Source organism: Hibiscus syriacus, unplaced genomic scaffold (assembly GCF_006381635.1).
Source record: "Hibiscus syriacus cultivar Baekdansim isolate YM2019G1 unplaced genomic scaffold, ASM638163v2 tig00110348_pilon, whole genome shotgun sequence".
NCBI lineage: Eukaryota > Viridiplantae > Streptophyta > Magnoliopsida > Malvales > Malvaceae > Hibiscus > Hibiscus syriacus.
The window spans coordinates 2128696-2151086 of NW_024062699.1; the positions used below are offsets into that span (position 1 = coordinate 2128696).

The 22391-nt window shown below is 32.4% G+C and overlaps 2 pseudogenes; both read left to right on the plus strand.

Annotated features, from left to right (window-relative positions):
* Window positions 1-4803: 4803 nt before the first annotated feature.
* On the plus strand, window positions 4804-7542 carry LOC120120922 (annotated as a pseudogene).
* Window positions 7253-22376, plus strand: LOC120120923 (annotated as a pseudogene).
* Window positions 22377-22391: the final 15 nt, after the last annotated feature.

Consider the following 22391-nt stretch of genomic DNA (forward strand, 5'->3'; position numbering starts at 1 on the left):
AATAAAAACATTAAAACTTTCAAACCGAGCTATTCAAACTGATTTCCCTTTGAAAAACCTGAAAATCATACTCTCATGATTTTTGAAAAATCATGTAAATCAACATCAAATATCATAAACAAATTATATTCCTTTCATTCGTACATATTTCAAAACTTTCATCTCATTTTCGTATTCTTTTCTTTCATATTTTTGTCATAACTTTCATATTTATTTGTATAGCCCAATGTATATGTAAGAGAATACAAGGTACGTGAGTAGAACATAAAGTGCGCACTAGACACATCACAATGCCAATCATACTAAAACATATAATGCACTCCAAGTGCAATAATAACATGAGCATCAACGGTACGGATCATAATGTACATGAATGTACCATAACTGAACTGAAAAATACTCAACTTAATGGCATGTCAAATATACTTACGACTCTCAATGCAACATACAATGGGCTTTTAGATCATATTATAATCATTTAATAATCAAACTTTCAGAATCAGAAATATTTTTAAGTTATCTTCAGAAACATAACTTGGGCAGTTCATACCCCCAAATCATCCATAAATATTCATAAAAACATTATGAAAATAATCAATAATTAAAGTAGAAAACATACTTAAAAAATAATGTGTGCTTGACTTATCACATGTTGTACTCATTTAAAATAAATAAATAAAATACATTCATTTCAACACTTTACTTATAAATCAAATATAAGCCTCATTAACTTTAGTTTAATCCTTTGCTTTCAATTGCTTATACTACAAAGTCATCGAAATTTCATACTCTAGCAGTTTGTACTACTTTCAAAGAAGTATTATGTATTAATATACATACTTAAAAATTATTCTGTTTATACCACTAGAAACTAGATTCGAATACAAATCTAACCACATAAGGTACTTCTTCTAGTTCAACTTGTACAATTTATAGCGAATTTTCAAACTGATCACCGAAACTGTTTTGAGTAGAATCTACTGCCTTGTTTTCTGACATATCATCGATTAAAAATTCATATCTTTTATATGCACCTCAAATCAGTAGGCGTTTGTTTAAAACGAAACTATATTGACATACAAATCTAACAGTATAGATATCATCCTCTAATCTTTTTGTATAATTATGTTGATTTTCTAAACTTACTGTTCAAATCTAATTTCTATGCAACTTTACTTATTATCATCCTTAACTTATTCCATAATTTTATTACTTACCAAAAAGACGTATATGCTTGAATCACAATTTACATATAATTAGGAGTAACATCTTACCTAACTCTGACATTGGCTCATCGCAAGTCAAGTTGATTTGATAACATAAATACAAATGAAATGCCTCGCCTTTGTCGCATACGAACTTTACATGATATTTCTTATTGAGGCTTTCTCCTTTCCTTTTGTTCGTTAGGAACACTACATTAATTCTAGTTTGACAAACGTAACATAATAACATAGCATATTCAACTATATGTTGGTATCGAACTAACATAATTCAACTTAAATATAAAATTCGATAGAAATAAAAATCGATATAAACTAATCTTATTTCCATCGTAATTTCAAATTTCTCAAAATATTCACTAAATTCTATAATATTTATTTCCACTATCACCTTCAACTTGTGCCAATTACACAATCAAGCCACTAATTATGAATTCTTTCTAGAATTCATCTTAACTTTTCCATTAAATTCATAATGATTCTATCATCATTATTATCATTTCAAATTAATTACTAAAACTTCCAGCACCTAATGAAATACTCAATTCCATATTTTAACATTCAAAACTTACAATTTCATCCTAATATTTCTTAGACTTTTCGAATTAATCATTGATCTTTTAAACTTGCAATTTGGTCCCAATTCAATATTTAAACTAAAAAATCAGCATACTGATAAAATTTCCAGCAATATAATATTTACCAAATGATACTTTCACATTAATAAGCTTGCAACTAAGTCCCTAAAATGTCAAAACCTTTCAAATTCAACTTGAAATTACCAACCTTTGCAATTTGGTTCCAAAACAACTTTCCAACTTAAAATTCCAGCATTTTAATAAATTTCAACATTGAAAACCCCAATTATCACTTCTTGCTATAATGTCCCACAATTCTAAAACTTAAAATTAGCTCTTTTACTATCTCACGGTTTCAAATTGATTCAAATTGATCTCCAAATCACATAGAGCACTTCTAATATCAATTCTAAACCATAAGAAATTTTTCAACATTTCCCCCACCCAATTTTTCTCTTATGGTCGAAACCTACCTATACAACTAGGATTTGATTTACATTCAATTTCAATCATGAATTCAACTTTACCTTAATTTCATGCTAAATTAATCATCACAACATCAAATTACATCAAAATTCAGCAATTCTCCATAAACCATAATTAGGTTAAAAATCATTTAGGCTTTAACATAATTTTAATCATCACACATACTTTAGAATTAATCTCTAAATCAAAAAACATAATAATCCTTCATCAAAACCCTCAAAATCACACACCTACATAAACCCTAATTTTCATATCTTCAAATATACATGACCACCATGAAATATTTATACCAAATGATAGAGAATTTCATATAGATTAATTCTCTGTATAAAAGCTTAATAAAAAAATCAATCAAATAAGCTTAAAAATAAACTTGAAAATTCTTACCTCTTTTTGCTATGGTGCTCACGGTTTTCTATCTTAATTAATTACTACACATGTCATAAATTAATATGATTGAATATAAAATTCAATTAATGTGAAATTATCATTTTACCCTTAATGAAACATGATAATTTCAACTTGTTTTCGCATATCATCCATTATAGTATAACTTCCAAAGTCAGAGATGAACAATTAAAAATCCACTTTCCATCTTTGCCCTTGCAAATTTTTTAAAAATTATATTTTAGTCACTAAATTTTCACTGTTCGACCAAATTTGAAAATTACATTGATCTGTGATAAATTTATCTGATAAAAATATGAAATATATTTCCAACACTTATCTACCATCCTTAAAATTTCATGAAATTTTGGTTTGATCCGATTATCCAATTTTTATACCGAACTCTATATTTTATAGCTTTTACATAAATCTCGTACCAAAAATTTGATTTTTACAAATTTCTTGTTTAGGCCAATTATTTATATAAGGGCGAAAATGTATAACTTTTTAAAATTATATTTTGGTCCCTAAACTTTTATAAAATTTATACTTATTCACTAAACTTTCAAAACTTATAATTTAGTCACTAGTTAAAATTTGAGTATTTTTATAGCTTTTAACATAAATCTCGTACCAAAAATTTGATTTTTACAAATTTCTTGTTTTAGGCCAATTATTTATATAAGGGCGAAAATGTATAACTTTTTAAAATTATATTTTGGTCCCTAAACTTTTATAAAATTTATACTTTATTCACTAAACTTTCAAAACTTATAATTTAGTCACTAGTTAAAATTTGAGTATTACAGTCCAGGCTGTAATTACTGTTAAAAATACCATTACCGACACATATCAAACTTATAAAATAAAAAAAAAGTACTTTAAAATAAAAAAAAATCTAATTTTATTTTAAAAACTCAAATATTTTTAGAATTACATAAAAACCTAAAACTTTAAGATTTTTAATTTTAAACTCACCTTGGTTGTCGATCATCTCTAATCACCATCTCTATCGTTAAAATATCACCTACTTGTCACCTCTTTACCAATTGATCTGTCATTGCCCTGGCTTTTGCTTAAACTCCAAACCTTTAAACTTTTAACCATGAATTTAATGGTAAATAATTTATTTGAGATTTAATCCGAATTTATCACGAAAATACGATATTTCGAAGGTGATTTGTTTTGGGGGAGGGATTGGGGTGCATTTCGGGCGCGGTGCGCAAGGGAGGAAAATTTAGATTTTCTTAATATCTTTTCAAAATATATAAAAAATTAGAAAGATGACACGTATATTTAAGGATCATACTTAACTATATAATACTTAAAAATATAATGTTAAAAAAGTTATATACTCTTATTTTTAAGAAAAAATATTTTAAACACTGCAAATTAATTTTAGATACTCATTTTTACACTAAGCCTAAAAATAATTAATGGCATACACATGATCAATCATTTATGTATATATTTTGTTAACATATTAGGTGACGTGATATTTTGGTATAATCGCACATTTAATTCATGTTATTTACATATTCTCTCAATTTAGTTGTATTTTTAATAAATTAAAATAAATTTAATCATTTAATCGAATGATGTTACTGGTATCACTGTCATGTCAAATATCACCATTCGATTAGATAACTATCTTTATTTTAATTTAAAAATGAATATATTAAAATAAATTTAAATAAATATATTAAATTAAAATAAATCAAAATAAAATTAATTTTCTAACTAAATAGTGACATGTGGTAGACAATGACACTTGTGAAACATAACATCATTTTATTAAAGGAGTAAATTTAGTTTAATTTATTAAAAATATAATTAAATTAAGTAAATATGTAAATAACAATGATTAAATATGTAATTATATTAAAATATTTAACAATAAACTTATGATGATCATATCTTAATTGAATATAGATTCGTAATGATTACATCTTAATTAAATATATATCAAAATTAATATGCATATCATGTTTTTATGAAACTAGTTAGGAGAAATGTACAGAACACGAACATAATAATCCAACCCTAATAAATATTAAAAAAAAATTGAACACACCTTGCATTCTATAGAGGCGTGGGGTTGGTTTGTAAATTACAGGTGTTTATAAACAAAGCCATGAAGTGTAGAAGAAAGCCCGTTTCATTTGCTCCATAGCTCTGCTCTTTCACTGTCTCGCTCCATGAAGGAAGTTCACTCCTCTCTTTCCCCTCTCTATATGCCTTTTTTTTTCAGTCCCCTTCTTTCTTCAAGAAAACAACCTCTCTCTTTGGTGAAAAATCTGATCGCCAATGGAGAAAAAGCAAGGCTTCTTCTCTGCTCTCAAAGAAGAAGTAGTTCGCGGGCTTTCCCCTTCGCGCTCCAGGTCCAAAAGCCCTGCCAGAGCCCGTTCACCCATGTCCACTCTGTTTCGGAGAAACAAAAACAACCACGGAGCCGCTTACGTGGCGCAACCGGAGTCCTTGATCGTGAGATCCGGAGTTTCAGGCCAGTCGGGAAGCATTAGCGCCGCTCATGGAAGGTCCGGATCCGGATGGAGGGAAAGTCGGGATTCTAGCGGGTCCGATCTAAGGCTGTTGCTTGGTGTCTTGGGTGCTCCTTTGGGCCCCGTTCATGTTAGCTCCACTGATCCTTTGCCGCTTTTGAGCATCAAAGACACGCCCATTGTTAGTCCCCCTTTTCCCCTCTCTCCCCTGCTACTTTTTTAGCTTCTAGCATTGCTTTATTTCCTCATAAAATGGAAATCAAACAACTTACGAGTTTTCTTTTTTAGCAGAAAGTGAAAGTTTGGTTGGATTTTAAATACCCCATATTATATAATCTACTAGGTTTTTGTTTTATATTTTATATTGTTTGCTTGTGGCAGCAGGAGTTCTGTAGAGTGTTTCTTACGAGTTTCGCTGATTTAGATTTTGGACTAATTCTGTGATTTGTGTTTTGCTTTAAGCTTCTTCCATGGTGATATGATTCATACCCGTATAAATAATCTCCTGTGACTCACTGTTTGCTTAGCAAGAAACTGAAGGAAAATCCATGGAGAAATATAATAATTTTCTTGGCTCCAAATAGATTATTTACTACTTTAAGACAAAAATGTATAACTAGAACTACTGAGTAGAAACTGGGTGTTAATGGCTGTTGGGATTCTGAGAGTATTTTGTTTGCGGAAATACGGACACACTACATGTTGGTGAAGTTTCTCATTTGATCAATACTAGGTTCTGTTATGCTAAAATTCAGAGATTTAGTAAGGCGTAGTGTTAAATTTGGAATTGTGCAGGAAACTTCCTCTGCTCAGTACATATTGCAGCAGTATACAGCAGCTTCTGGCGGGCAGAAGCTGCAAAACTCCATTCGGAATGCGAATGCAATGGGAAAGCTCAAAATGGTAGCTTGTGAATACGAAACTGCAACGAGGACAGTTAAGAACCGAAATGTCTCTAGAGGTGCAGAGTCTGGCGGGTTTGTACTCTGGCAAATGAACCCGGACATGTGGTATGTTGAGCTTGCGGATGGGGGCAGCAAGGTTCGTGCTGGCTGTAATGGAAAACTTGTGTGGAGGCACACACCTTGGCTTGGTGCGCACACTGCAAAGGGGCCTGTTAGACCCTTGCGTCGTGCACTGCAGGTAAGATTCCATCTTCTTACTCAACTGTTTAATATTGGTTCTCACGTTATACTAGTATTATTCTTTTCTCTGATATTCTCTATGGGGTTTATTGTTCTTTCTTCAGGGTCTTGATCCTAGAACTACGGCTAGTATATTTGCTGATGCACGATGCATAGGAGAAAAAAATGATCAATGGTGAGGATTGCTTCATCCTCAAGCTTTGTACTGATCCACAGACATTGAAGGCAAGAAGTGAGGGTCCTGCAGAGATCATCAGGCATGTTTTATTTGGCTACTTTAATCAGAAGACTGGACTCCTTATTCAAATGGAAGATTCACATCTGACTCGCATCCAATCCAATGGTGGTGATGCTGTTTACTGGAAACAACATCAATTCGTTTCTTGAAGATTACCGTTCCGTGACGGTATCATGATAGCACATTCTGGACGTTCTGTTGTTACACTTTTCAGGTTTGGAGAAGTTGCAATGAGCCATACGAAAACAAAGATGGAAGAAGCATGGACGATTGAAGAGGTTGCCTTTAATGTACCAGGTCTTTCTGTTGACTGTTTTATCCCTCCAGCCTCCAGGTGATTTGAGATCCAGATCCATCAGTGAAACCAGGGAACTACCTCAGGATGAAAGAGGAAAAAGTACAAATGCATTAGCAGCACACCGTGCAAAAGTAGCTGCCCTACAAAAAGCACAAGATGGCAATGCTGACAGCATGATTTGGAGAGTGGAAGCCTGATTGAGTGACCAGCAGTTGTTCATATCGGTAGCTAGTGCAGACCAGTTGACTAATCCATCAGAGAGGTTACAAGGTATAAGTCATTTTTTTGGACTTTTGTTTATATACCTCTATTAATCTGTAAATAGAGCATAATCATTTACGGGTTCCAACTTTCAACAGACCTTGAATCCGTATACTCTCAAAGCAGAATCCAACTATGGAGTTGGAGCTCGGTTTTCCAGTTAGGGATAGAGGTAGTGGAGGTTTGAGTTTTAGGTTACTTTCCTTGGCTTGCTTCAGGGTTAGATAATAAAGCAGTCCAATTAACCATTTCATAGTCTGACTAACTAATGATTAATGAATATAATGTGGCAGTATAAAGGATACTGCGACTAATTAACATGAGTTTGGCAGCAAATGTCAAGTTTTTAATGTTACGGTTTCTTATATGTTCATTGATGCTGTGTTATAAGTACAGCAGAAAGATCATGTTCATCTATTCTTTCATGCTCATGATGATGAACATCTGAACTACCCATCTTTGAATGAAGCGTTGACTGTTCCACCGTTTCTGAAATTGAATGGCCTAGATTATTATTTTTTTATTATTAATAATGAATTAATCATGTGTTAACGTTTCTTTTTCACCCTTGTTATGCATATTAAATGTTTAATAACCTTGAGATGAGGACCTAGGCTAGTTTTATAGTTCTGTTAATGTGGGTGGGGTCTTCATGTGTGTGAACTTGCTTTATGTTGATGGTGCATGACAGCAAGCATCCCGGCTTTACCGTTTAAAAGTTGACCACCATTGTTGTAGCCTTGACCACCGTGTTCCCTGGTGGGGCCAACCAGTGCTTTTTGAAAGATCATTTCATTCCGACTAGAAAATATATGTTTGACCAATGGGTGGGGCTTGCTTGTGTATGAAAATATCCATCTTTTTTCATTACAAGTTGGCACGAGTTGAAACCTCAGTTCTGCTGTACTCAGTTTCACAGCATGTGATTTTCCTTTTTAACAAATAGTATCTTATCTTTTACGGGCTTTGCTTTTTGGTCTTTCAACATCCTTCGACTTTTTTGTGTGTGGCTAAATCAAGAATTTAGTCTTCTTATTCCCGCCGTTCTATTTAGGTTACTCAATTATATTTTTTAAAATCATATTTATTATAGTTTTAAAATCATATTTATCACTTTATTTTGATTTTATTTTAATTTTTCATCTTTAAAAATTAATGTTGATGTGGTCGCCATTACTTAGACCAACTTTAGCGCATTGCTGGATCTCTACTTTAGAGATGAATTTCAATTCTAGCCCATCGTCACATTAATACTGGATTGTGATAACAGTTACAGTTGCATACTATAATTGGCGTTGCACTGTAGTTACGTTACATATTATATTTTTTTTGTTATTTTTCTGATTTTTTGTTTTTGTTATTTTTTTCCTTTTCTTTGTTACATTATTTTCTCTTATTCTATCTTTTATATTTTTTATTGTAATTTTTACACAATAAAATAAAAATTAAACATAATATAATAAATTCAAGTAGATTAAATTGCAAGATAGATAAAAATAAATTAAAATTAGATAAATAAATATATTAATTTTTTGAATTATTATTATGAATTTTAATTTTCTTATTTATTTGTATTTTCTCAATGTTATTTATGAATATTTTATTTATATTTTTTATCTTGATATTTATTAAAAATATATATGTTTTATTTTATATTTATAAAATTAATATTATAATAGTTAAATATTGTGAATAAAGTAGAGTTGGTGGTAATGTATAGATAGTGTTAAAGATAAATTATTATTTCATTTTTAGAGTAGAGATAGAGATACAGTACAATAAAAGATAGGGCTGGAGATGGTCTTATATAAGTAATGTGACGCGGTTCCATTTTTTGTTATATGTGATTTTCCTTTTCAACAAATTTTATCTTCTTTTACGGGCTTTGTTTTTCAGTCTTTCAACATCCTTCAAACTTTTGTGCTGCCGTTTTTCTCTTCTAAATTACATATTTATTTATCTTATTCTCGCATCTTCCGTTTAGGTTACTCAATTATTTTTTTCAAATCATATTTAACTTTATGTTTTGATCATCCAGCGTTAAATTTTTAATGATGATGTTAAGGTGTTCCATAATATATATCTCATCATTATTAAAAAAACAAAAATTTATCATATTAATAGCTCTATTTATCTTTTAACGATAAGTGATCAAAATATATCGTCCAACAATTATTTATATTTGTATTATAAAAAATATATTTATATTTGTATTTTAATTTAAATATATTTATCATTAATAAACATGGGGTAAATGTGTTTTTGTATATTTGACTATGTAACATCATCTAATTATTCCCTAAATATCATTTGGAACAATTATTGGAAAGTCTACTAATAAAGTTCGGAATATGATACAGAAGCAATTATTGGAATGTGCATAAATGAAGATAATAACCGTAGGTTATATGCAAAACCCTATCCAATTTGCAAAAACGGCATCAATTAATTGCAAATCATATGATGACGCAATACCAATAACCCTAACTTCCTCTTTTTCAATGCAATTTCATCAATTCTTACAAAATTGCTAAAATTAACGTTTTTGTATTTATAATTATCATAAGAGGTTTTTAATTTTTAATTCAATCTACCCGTCACCGTTCGGTTAGAGAATTAACTTTTATAATCTCGACTCGACTCGAAAAAATTTCAAGTTCAAACCGAGTTGTAAAATACAACTCGAATAACTCGAAAATTTTAATAGTTAGTGAATTGATTTTTCAAGTTTGAGTTGAGTCTCTCGACTTTGTATCATAAATGTATATCACATATGAAAACAATATGAAAAAATACACATGTATTATATATGGTTATAAAAGGTCATTTAAATTGGAACCAAATAATATCATAATGTTACAAATATTTATAATTAAATTTAAACAAAAACTCAAAAATTTGACTCAATTTGACTTGAAAAAATTCTAAGTCAAAAGTTTTTGACTCGACTCGATCGAACGTCCACCCCTACGTGGCATGACATGTGACATCATTCAATTGGAGGATTAAATTTATTTTAATTTATTAAAAGTATGACTAAATTGAGAGAATATGTAAATAATAGGGACCAAATATGTGATTATATTAAAATATTTAAATGTTGTTAAGTGCAGTTAACTCAGGGTGACCACATCTTAATTAAATGAAAATGACCACATCTTAATTAAATAAAAACGAAAGTAACTATATCTTATGTTTTTTGAAATCAGTGACTAAAAGTAGACAAAAAATAAACGTAAATGATTTTCTATATAGTTAACCTAAAATTTAATTCTTTTAGTTTTAAGTAAACCTAAAAACCCTAGTCATGTTGGGCCACCATGCCCCGGTTCTCATAGAATCAATCTGATTAAATGTTCTCAAAGAAGTTAAAATGTTTGTTTTGCCCACAGGAATATCCATAATTCATTCATCAAACAATAAATGTCATATGCTATCAATATTTTTCGATGAAAGTTTTATTTATCTTAAAATAATTTAAGATGATTATAAAATTATACAGGTTCGTAACTTTCTTAATATATTGATAGTATATCGAACGGAGGTACAATGTTGTTGGCAAGAATATATTCATGTGTATTTTCTTTTGGATTATAAAATCCAATTATACCCATGAAACCATCGTGGAATCTTCATATATTTGATTAAAAGAACATGCAGAATTTGTAGTGTATTTATTTCCTTCGGGGCCGTTGAGCTCTTCAAGAACACACGTACGCAGTCAGTGTTTATAATATCAGATATTAATAATTTCGAGGTTTGGGGAAATAAAAAAACGGAGAAAACTATAAATATATGATACCAAGAAGAAGTTTTTAAGTTTTGACCAATTCCATTCCCATGGAGAATATTTAAGGGGAGCAATGGTGCAGTCAAGTGATACGGTTTTCACATTACTGCTCCTCTATGCCCATACCACAACCAACACAGTATCTCACTGCTCTTAAATACGTTTTGCCTATATAGATGTATCTCTAGTCCATAAAATTAACAGCGAAGCTGCTCTCATATTGTAATACCCTAATTTTGTCTGAGAAATTCGAGTTAGTTCAAAGACGATCGAAGACTAACAAATTGTTTGTGTATTGATTCAAATTGCGTTGGTGGCATTCGTGAAAGTAATTCGTGGAATCATACATTTAACAGGAGCGTTGAATATTTTTGAAGCTTAATTGGGTCGTAACCATACATGATTGAACTTAAGTTCCAAATTAGACACAAGCATCAAAGACTCAAATCCATTATATGAGCAGTCCACATTAAAGTCCATTTACAAAATACAAAGCCCATACCCAAATTTGGATAACATTTTTACACTAAAATAAATTTACATGTATTTCAAATTATTAAACCCATTACACTTTACATCAGACCCATTTCATTATTAGTCATTGTCCTAACCCATTATCAAACCGTAAGTCCAACCGAAATAAATCCAATAGGCCCTAGTTCCACCTTCCATGTTAGCAAGCAAGGAACCATCGTCTTGTGGTCCCCTGTTTCTCTCGTATGTTATCTTCCACGGCAGCGCTCACTAAACAGTGGTCCCAAACCTTCGTTTCAGCAAAGATGCTCCACGATGGTTGCCAACAAACATAAACTGAGCCCTCCTCACCATTAGCAACAAAATTGATCGATCAAAGCCCCATCAGCAACATGCAAAAATAACAAAAAAGAGAGAATGTAATAATTTTTTTTTTCATTTTTTATGGCACACAGGTTATAAAAACCCTAAACAAAATTGTAACCAAGGCTCTCTATTCATCTCTTCCAAAAAAGCAATGTAAACAATCGTCTCCCAATTTCAATTTTTTCAAGCAATACAAAAACCCAGTTCAGTTTGGAAAGTATTTTTTAGATTTGGTTTTGGAATCAATAGTAGTTATTAGTTTTTTGGTATTTTGAATCAAAAAGTGATAGCTTTACCTTGTGTGTTCGATTCTGCCGCCGGAAGTAGAGGTCGCCACCGGAGTTCTAATCGTCGGAGGGGTGAGGGTGAGGCAGTTCAAGGGTCGTGACCCCTTAGTGTTTTAGGGCTCTTGCATGTTAGCCTTAGAGTCATTTTAAGGTTTAACGAGGAAGAGGGAGGATCGGTTTCGATTCTGGATGGTTTTAGGTTCACCGGATCTAGAAGTCAAAGGGTCGAACCTTGTTTTGCGAGATTAAAAACTACTTTTGATTTTCTAGTGGTTGGACTATTTTTTGCAGATGAGGGACAAAACGGTGTACATGGGTACTCGAGACGTTGAGGCTCTGGAGGGCTCAGGACCACCGACACGTGAGATGGCGCATGCGTGGGAGCTGAAGAGGCTCCTGGAAGCTTGTAGAACATGTTGGTGGTGCGAGTTGAGTTGATACCATCTAAGGTTTCAAAACCTATCATGTTTAAGGTTTAGCTCTAACACATATGAATCTTCAAGGAGTTCAAGGAGTAAAGATGAAAATCAATGAAGGGTTTAAGGATTATGCCTTAAGATGGAGATGAGTGACAGCACAAGTTTAACCTCCCATGTTAGAAGAAGAAATATCACATATGTTTCGTGATTCTCTTCCCGCTCCTTTCTTTGTGTTAATGTTGGCAAATCCAATAAAGGAATTTGAGAATCTTGTGACAAATGGAGAATTAATTGAAAATGTAATCAGCAAAGGAAACTCAAAAGTCACATCCAAAAGCCCGACGGATCAAAGAGCAAAAGCTGATGATGTGAATGAATGTCGCATTCAGAATCCCCGCAACTGCAAAAGAAAAAGAGCAAGTAGTTATTTGGATCGACCAAAGAAAGTCACACGATCAAGAAATACTTTGGAGGTGTTCCAAACTTCTATTTCAGACTTGTATCCTCATTTGATTAAAGGTCAATACATCATACCAAGATCAATGAAAATGCCACCAAACCCTTCTGCTCATAGCTATGATCAAGATAGTGTTTGTGATTTTCACTTGGGGGTATTTGGGCATTCCACAGGCAGTTGTAGGCTATTGTTAAAAGAAATAGATATGCTTGCTGATAAATGAGTCTTAACACAAGAAATGATCAAGAAATGAGGGGCAAATAAATATGAAAATCCTAAGCCAAGTACACACCCAACATTCGAAGAATGATAGAGCAAGCTAAATAAATAAGTGGGTTGTTATCTACCACTGTATTACATTTCTATTTTCAGCATCTTGTTTGAACTTATTTTTTGTTCTTTTCTTCGCCTTTTGTGCAATAAATAAATTTGTGTTGCTTTTAAGGTTATGATCATTGAGTCAATTTTGCAATCTTGCAGTTCTTTGAATATCAATTGGATTAAAAAGTTCTTCATTATTAGAGTTATAAGCTTTGACAAAATATCAGGATTGAAAACCAGAAAAACAAGGACCCTTAACTTTACCTCAGATGAAATATACCCAAACACTATCCTACTACAAATATGAGATAGCCTTCTCCTTTTGAAAGGAATTACAAAAAGGCTTGGTATTTATATATAGGAGCATACAACGTGGGGCATATTGTGTAACATTGCAAAACTGACTAGATTGCTTCTCTATTGATGAAGTTCGACGATGAAACTTTGACAAGTCTAGTCTAAAGTCAATTGCTTGGAACTTGAAATTTGGTAATGAGATTTTCTGAATTCTACCAAACACATATGCTATAACAAGTTCTTTTAAAAAAAAGTCATATATTCAAAGCATGACCTTGATCGAGTATTTGGCAGTTTGGTGTTTGTTCTAATGTGATTGTCAGGTCAAAGATATTGTGATGAGTTGAACCCTCTAATTAGTCCAATGAAGGCTAATGTCAAAAAAAGTCATATATTCAAAACATGACCTTGATCGGGTATTTGGCAATTCGGTGTTTGCTCCACTGTGATTGTCAAGTCAAAGACATTGTAATGAGTTGAACCGTTTAATTAGTCTAATTAAGGCTAATGTCAATAAAGTTGAATTCAGCTAGTCAAAATGGCAAAAGAAGACCTGTTATAGTCTACTTTCACACACGTACACACAGAAATCTGGTTAATTAGATCTATGTTTTCACATTGCTTTATCAAGGATTTCAGAGAATTGAAATGGAAGTATTCTAGAAGGTCTAGTAACCATTATGCTAGATTGTGTCATTTTATACGCATACGGTTAAAATACCAAGTCCTTAAAGCGATGTATGTGACAATGTTCACAAAGAGAGAGAGGAGTGACATCTTAAATAGATGTAACCATAGAAAATAGGAAAGCCATCCTAAAACTAACCCATAAATCTTGATACTTGTCAAAGAGATATAATTCTCAAACATTAAAGAATTGTTGATTCTTTTGACATTCTTTGAATTCATGCTTATGATTTGATTCTATTGTGAATATGTGATAGGAAACACTTTACAAAATTCTTTCATCCTTTGATAAAGAAAGGAGAAAAAACATTTTCAAACAGGACAGTCTCAAATGAGGAAGGTCCTTGAAGTAAGTTGTTGCCTATTCTACCTCTATTGAAGAGAAAGAATGAACGAGGCCAGAATGATGAAGCATTTCATTTTCTTGAAAGCAAGTGGTCCAAGAAGCCAGAAAGTCTAGAGAATTGAACTTGTGACGCTCTCCTGTGACATTATTAATAATTCATCAAGAAAGATTATCATTTATCTCATGCTGAAGGCGATAAGCATCACCAAATAAATTATTTTCCCCAGCCATCAATCCATGTTCTCTAGAAGATTACATCATAGAGTTATAAGTCCCATTAAGGTGTATTATGGGAATGAACAAGTCCACTACTTGCACTCTGGTTATACCGAGATGCTGGCTCAAGTCTTGATACATCATTACTACTTCTTCCACGCCGATCATTTTATTTGTCAGGATTATAACCATTATGTCCTTCGGAAGATTGCTAAACTTGAATCTGAGAACTTATGGCATAGAATATGACATTGGAACAGATTCTACACTTATAGACCTTTCATATGGGGTAACATTGGTTACAAGATTCCAAAAGTAGAGATAACCAGTTTTATCGTCAACTAAACCTTTCCATAGTTCGGGAAGAGTGTGATATATCTTAGAGCAGCAGAATAGACAGTCGATGTAGCAGTCATTGCAAGAAAATGCACCAACAAAAATCCTTGAATCCATCAGAGTGACGTTTATTTCTTATAGTAAGGTTGTTATACGGGATGCTACCGACAACAAGGTCGAATCCGCCAAATCTATTCATGAATTTCTCCAACCGATTATTATTTAGTTCTTACACATCTGCTTTCAAAGGTATGCCGAACTGGTAAAGGGAAATCTCTGCACCACTGATCCTAGAGAAAAGAGATAGGACATTGATGTACTTGGGAAACATGTCTCGTAAGACTGAAAGATGATAAGCCATTATGTTGATCTGGAATGGATCACCAAGCGATTTATACCACTCTGTCTGCCTAGATCCCTCCAGATCTAGAAAATGGTCACTTCATACAGAAGAGGCACATATCTCAGACATTTATGTGAGAATTATTGATTATTTCTTAAAATGTTTGTGGCAACAACATGAAAAATCTTGAAGCCACTTAACAACTGCTGTTTAGTGACACCAGAATGAGAGTATTCAAGAAAAACAAATTTGGGGTACGAATAAAGCCACAAGTACCCGTAACTGTGCATTGTCAAAATTGAACCTCGTGGGGATCATAATATTCAAGTCAAACAGACGTTGAGAGTGAACCAAAAATAAAATATTGGGGCATTTTAAAGTCCCATTTTAGACAAAAATGATCCATGTGGGGCATTTTGAAGGCTCACAACAGTATGAATATTTGAGCATTCTTGAAGACTCATATTAACAAGAAAACAATTTTGAATGCATTTTAAACGTGCATATCAGCAAATACTGGGGCATGCTGAAAGCCCATTTTAATCAGAATCAGGAATGTTGATGTATTTTGAACGTTCATATCAACAAATATTGGGGCATGCTGAAGACCCATATCATCCTGTGTTAAAATCATTGCTTTGAGAAAATATTTCCAATAAGACAGAAAGGAATGAAGAATGAAAATGGTGAAGCTGTGACAGTAGAGTTGACTATACATAATTGCTTTGTTCACCAGTTAGTTGTATTAGGGTCCTGTTGTTAAACAAATATTTACTCAGTAAGTATGGATTCAAATACCCAATCTTATTAACCATGTGTCACATGATAGAATTTTATTTGATAAGCTACACCACAATTGCATGGATAAAGATGATCCCCATGCAGACCATTCAATCTCGGGTTCATTTCCTCAAGATTTCAGCTTTTAATTTGGTTTTTTGTGTTTTGATGATGGTTAGAAATATTTCTTTGAGGTTTCTGGCAGTTAGTTTCAATATACTGTTGGGGCTACGAAGCTGTTTTTCACATCAGTTTTTTGTTTACTTTATGACATTGAATAAAGAGGCTCAGCCTATGTATATTACACTTATTCCTGTTGTTACTAGGGTTATCATTTCCAGTCAAGATGAACTGAGTTTTCATCTATTTGGTTTTACCACGTACGTTTCATCTACAGCAACAAGAATTCCATGGACCTCCTTCAGTACATGGGTCCTATAGCGGATGTGTTTCTACGTCTTACAACACTTATTATGGAAGAAAACGTGGTCGGTATCACACTTGCCCTTGCCCGAGATGATATCAAGATCAGTTGGTATCTCTTATTCAATTCGACATTAGCATATTTCGTGAATTTGACCAAGTTTTGGTCATGAAGCACACCAACATCTCACTTGTAGTCCCATTGAGTTTTGTTCTCAAGTGGTCTTGTGACATCATACAAAAGTTTTGAACACTATGAAAGAGCTTCCCTGACCAGAAATCCGAGCAGAAGCCACATGAAAGGATGAATGTGTTGTCAAATATTTTACGAACATCTGGGCAGAAACCACAGGAAATGATGAATGTGTTGTTAAATGTTTTACGAACATCTTTGCAGAAACCACATGAAAGAATGAATGTATTGCCAAATGTTTTACGAATCAGTTATGGTGCTGAACCAATGTTGCAATCATATGGTATTTCCATTTATGGACCCAAGATAAAGCCCGTCTTCTTCAACCCTGAGGTCAGAAGTGAGATATAATGATCTCTTTCCACATAAGGGAAGCAGAAATTTTAACAACAAAAAACTAGTGGAGCCAACTAAGGTTGAACGACGGGTTGTTGTTAAACATCTCGACATGATATGGTCCAAGTTGCCTTATTCAAGATTTGATTAGATATGGAGACATGAAAAAGAATTAGGATAAATCCTCCTTATGATGTGTTTCAATAGTCAAATCAGAACAGACTCTACTCTCCTAATTAATCTCTGCTGAGTTTAGCATATCTACATCTACATTCTTCAAAGATGATAAATTATCACTTCAAAGATGATATATTCTTTCTTCAAAGATAATAGATTCTTTCTTCAAAAATGATAGATTTTCTCTTCAAAGATGATAGATTTTCTTTTCAAAGATGAAAAATTAATTGGATTTCTACACAAGTCCAAGCAAAGAAAGCCGGTGTTATCCATGATAAAATGGGGCAACAAGGTCATAGTTTTGACTACGACAAAAGTTCCATAAATGAAACATTTCTTCTGAGACTTTAACGCAAATGAAGAAGACACAAATATGCAGATTGATCAGATGTTTCTTCAGAAATATAGCATAAGTTGCTACACTGATATCCAAAGGTAACCTGGGAATAAATGATCAAGTGAAGGAAGACAGAGTTCACCACTTTGAAGTCAAATGAAGATTGCATCAATATCCATGCATTCATAAGAACATCATTTTCATAATAGACAATTCATTACATCGATACATTTGATTGCATTCAAACATGAAGTTTTACAGATCTTCGTATGAAAAAGAAGATTCATGATGAAAAATACCTTACAAGAAGAAGGTAGAATTCAAAACCTCGAATGCAGGAATCACGCAAACATCTGAAGAATAAATGGACGCAATCCACAAATGAAATATTATTTTGGGGTATGTTACCCAACTAACAAATTATTTCAATGAGAAAACAATTTCCAAAATTTCTCATTTAATCTTTTCTAAAAATAAAATTGTTGAATAGTAAGAAAATGATTTCCATAGTTTCTTACTTAGTAAACTATTTCTCACATCTGTAAGACCTACAGTGCATGATGTTTTTAAAGCCTCCGGGTCATCCATAAGACCTACAGTGCAGGATGTTTTCAAAAAGCCTTTAGGAGCTTTTTGATATATAAAGCCTCCGGGTCATTTGTAAGACCTACAGTGCAAGATGATAAGACCTTAGGGCCATCCATAAGACCTACAATGCAAGATGTTTTCAAAAAGCCTTCGGGAGTTTTTTGATATTTAAAACCTCTGGGTCATCTGTAAGACCTACAGTGCAAGATGATAAGACCTCAGGGCCATCCATAAGACCTCAGGGCCATCCATAAGACCTATAGTGCAGGATGTTTTCAAAAAGTCTTTAGTAGCTTTTTGGTATTTAAAGTCTTCGGGTCATCTGTAAGACATACAGTGCAACATGATAAGACCTCAGGGCCATTCATAAGACCTCTAGGCATAATGTTTTCAACATTTCCATCCCAATCGATAAAAGTTAAATGAAAAAATTATTGTCTTTTGCTCTATTCTTGTTAACACAAGAATGAGCAAATATGGGCAGCTGTAGACATCATTTTTTTCATTATTATTATTATTATTATTAAATTATTATTACATGCCAGTTTTACAAATCTGGTGGCCCAATGTTTACAAACCAGACCTATCTTTAATGGCCTAATAAGACTTAAAACCCGTTTAGGGTTACTACTAGAGTTTCTAAACCCTAGTTCCTAGCCACCACCTTCAAGCTTTCAGCCACCTCTGATGCACCACACGGCCATCGATTCCACTACCAGGTGGTCCAACGCCCCGCTACCGACGCTTGTTGCCACACCGATACCTCCGACGAAACCTCCAAAAGAGCCAGGTACCCCCACGTCGCAGTTACAAGGTGAGTCACCACATAGTTCGGTGACTCACCGAAAAGCCCTCTTAGGATCTGACTGAAGGGAGATCCGACGAGGCCTATAAATGGCCATCCCCTGCAAAATAAAAAACAGAGAGAGCAACGAAGCAACCAACAACAACCAACACCACAGCAACGACGAACGGAAAAAAGAAAGGGGAACAACACCAAAAACGAACAACCACAATAGCAATCACACATACACAACAACGAAAACCAACTGAAAAGAGAAGAAAGGAATACTTACCATTATCGGAGGCCTTCAAAACGTCGCCGGAGATGTTGTTCCAACCAAGGTAAAAGCTTCGGTTTTTTTTAGATCTAGGGTGATCTAATAGTTTTTAGGACAAAAGAATGCCATATTTGGTACTAGGGTTGAAAAAGGAAATTTTTGTGGTAAATTTGTAATTTTTGACCATCGTTCACGGTGGCCGGCGGTGGCGGTCGACGACAGCAGACGGCTGTCGGTCAGTGATAGGAACTCTCTCAAGTGAGGGAAGCTAAATGGCCCTTGGGGTCGATTTAAAGGGGTATAAATACCCTCACTAAAACGACGTCGTTTTAGTGAGGGGTGCCTGTGTAATTTCACAAATAGGAAAACTCTTTCCGTAGTCCCTTCAAGTTTGTATCTTTTCAATTTGATCACTGAAATTAATTTATTTACGTTTTAATTCTGTTTTTTAATTCTGTTTTATTATAATATAGTCATTGCAATAAATTTTCATATAATAAATTTTCATATATTTTAATTCAATATTCAAATTTTATTTTATTTTATTTTAGTCCTTGTTCGTATACTTATATATTTAGGATAAATACCCTATTTAATCTCTCATAATTTTATTTTATTTTGATCCCGAATAGCTGGAAATTATTTTCCAAAATTTCTAAATCATACAATCAAAATGATATTTGAATACAATTTAGGAAAGTCAGCTTGATTATAAAAAAAGTGGGTCCCATTCCTTTGAATATATCTATATGATAAAAATTGAATTATTAAACAATAAGAATTAGGTCCTCTGCACATTACAAATTCAAAGTTAGGTAGTTGTAATATATTATATTTAGTAAAGTAGTTTACCAATATGCATGCACCTTTACCTCATGTGATAAAGAGAAATTTGTGATGTGGTATGTTTATGTATACACCGATAATATATTATATATAATATTAAACCAAGTTTTAAAATATTTACTTTAATATATTAAATATAGTATTTAATTATTGTTTTATTTTTATTTTTTTATGAACATATATATATTTAATTAAATAAAAATGTTTATTTATTTTAAATATTATGAAAAGGACTGTCTTAACTTAACTAGAAGTCCTATTTCAATATTTTTAAAATAAATAAATATCTTAGTATACATATATAATTATATTAGTTCTATTCAAATTATTATATTTTTTATTTATTTAATTTTAGTCATATTAATATATGTACATTAATAAGTATTATTTAATTAATTTCACCAGTTAATTAAATAATAATATTTATTTATTTTTAATTACTAAGAAGAAGGCGGTCTTAAAATAACTAGACGTCTTATTCTTGTACTTTAAAAATAAATAAATATCTTATTTATAAATATATATATACTTTATTTTTATTATTTTTAAGAAAAATCATTATATTCTTTTTAATATTTATTTATTTTTAATATTAAAGAAAATGACAGTCTTAATATAACTAGATGTCCTATTCTGGTATTTTAAAAATATAAACAAATATCCTACTTATAAAAAACCAGAAAAAACATATTGTTTTATTTAAATTATTTTCTTAGGAAAAATTATTATTTTTAATATTTATTTATTTTTCAAATATTAAGAAATGGTAGTCTTAAAGAAATTAGATGCCCTTTTCTGATGTTTTAAATAAATAAATATTTTATTTATAATTTATAAAAATTATTTAATATCTTTTTCTTCCTTAGAATTATCCGATTAAAATACGAAATAATAGGATCATAAATTAAATTTATATTTGAATTCTTAAATTCTAATATTAAAGACAATTTATAATCGACAAGGACCAATTTTGGGCGTTGTGGGATGCTAATCCTTCCCCAAACGTAATCGACCACAAATCCCTTTTTATTATTAATAAGAATGAATTTTTGGTTAAACGCAGACCAACTTATCTTTTAACTGATGTTTTCTTAAAAACTCTTTTGAAAGATGATTTTTAAGTATTCGACCTGCCTAATCCAAAAGACCGATGGCGACTCCAAAATATTTCAATAAAATCCATTTATATATATTATTTTTTCTGTCAAGTAAAATTTCGTGTCAGGATAAAAATCGATTACGACATTCTCTCATGCCCAGCTACCGGGGGTACGTCTTGCTCTTTTAACCAATCTTGCGACAGATATTCTTCTTTCTCTGCCAACTTGTTTCAAGATTCCTTAACATTAGCCCATGATGTTTCAAATTTTGCATTTGGATGTATTAATACCATCTCTGGTTAGTTTGTCCCTTCTCAAGGGCTATTGGGTTTGGGCCGGTGACCTATGTCACTATTCGAGTGCTTTTTATATTGTTTATCCAATTTCAAGTCCTACTACTTTTCGGGTTCACTTAAACTCGGGCAGGTTGGTCAGCCCAATAATATTAAACCCGTATTGACCCTCACTTTACTACGTTAACCAAATCGGGGTTAGTGTAGGCCGAGTTCAGGTCCCCGTTTCCCCAAAGTATCTATCATTTAATCCTAATATCGGGGCAGGGACAATAATAGCCTCGGGTACGATTGTAACCCAATTCATCCAACCACTTTATGAAGCAATTTGAAATGAGTTTGTGATGCAAATGAAAGGCCCATTTACAACAATAGGAGTGTTCGAGACATGCTTCGACGCATCAGTAGAAGTTGAGGCCCCATCAATAACGTTTCATTTCGCAGGCTTGTCCATCAAATTGCCAATGGAGAACAGCTTCTTGCATACTAGTGCAGCGCTACGTGCTTGTTTGGCAATAGCACCGGTTCCAAAGTCCAAACAATGTGAACGCCGCCATGAATGTAATAGCAAAAGGCGATTACATATATTTGAATGAATATAATCGCATATCTGTATTAATAGGTGAAGTGATTACTAATCTTGAACAAAATGTCAAAGAGATGAAATGTAAGATAAATAAACAACTCCAGCCCATGTTGCAATCATTGCTTGGTTTTTCTGACAACAAGGTTCAGTCACCAAATTTCAAGTTATTCAGCTTAGTACATCTACGACATGCTAGCTGATATATGCATATGTAC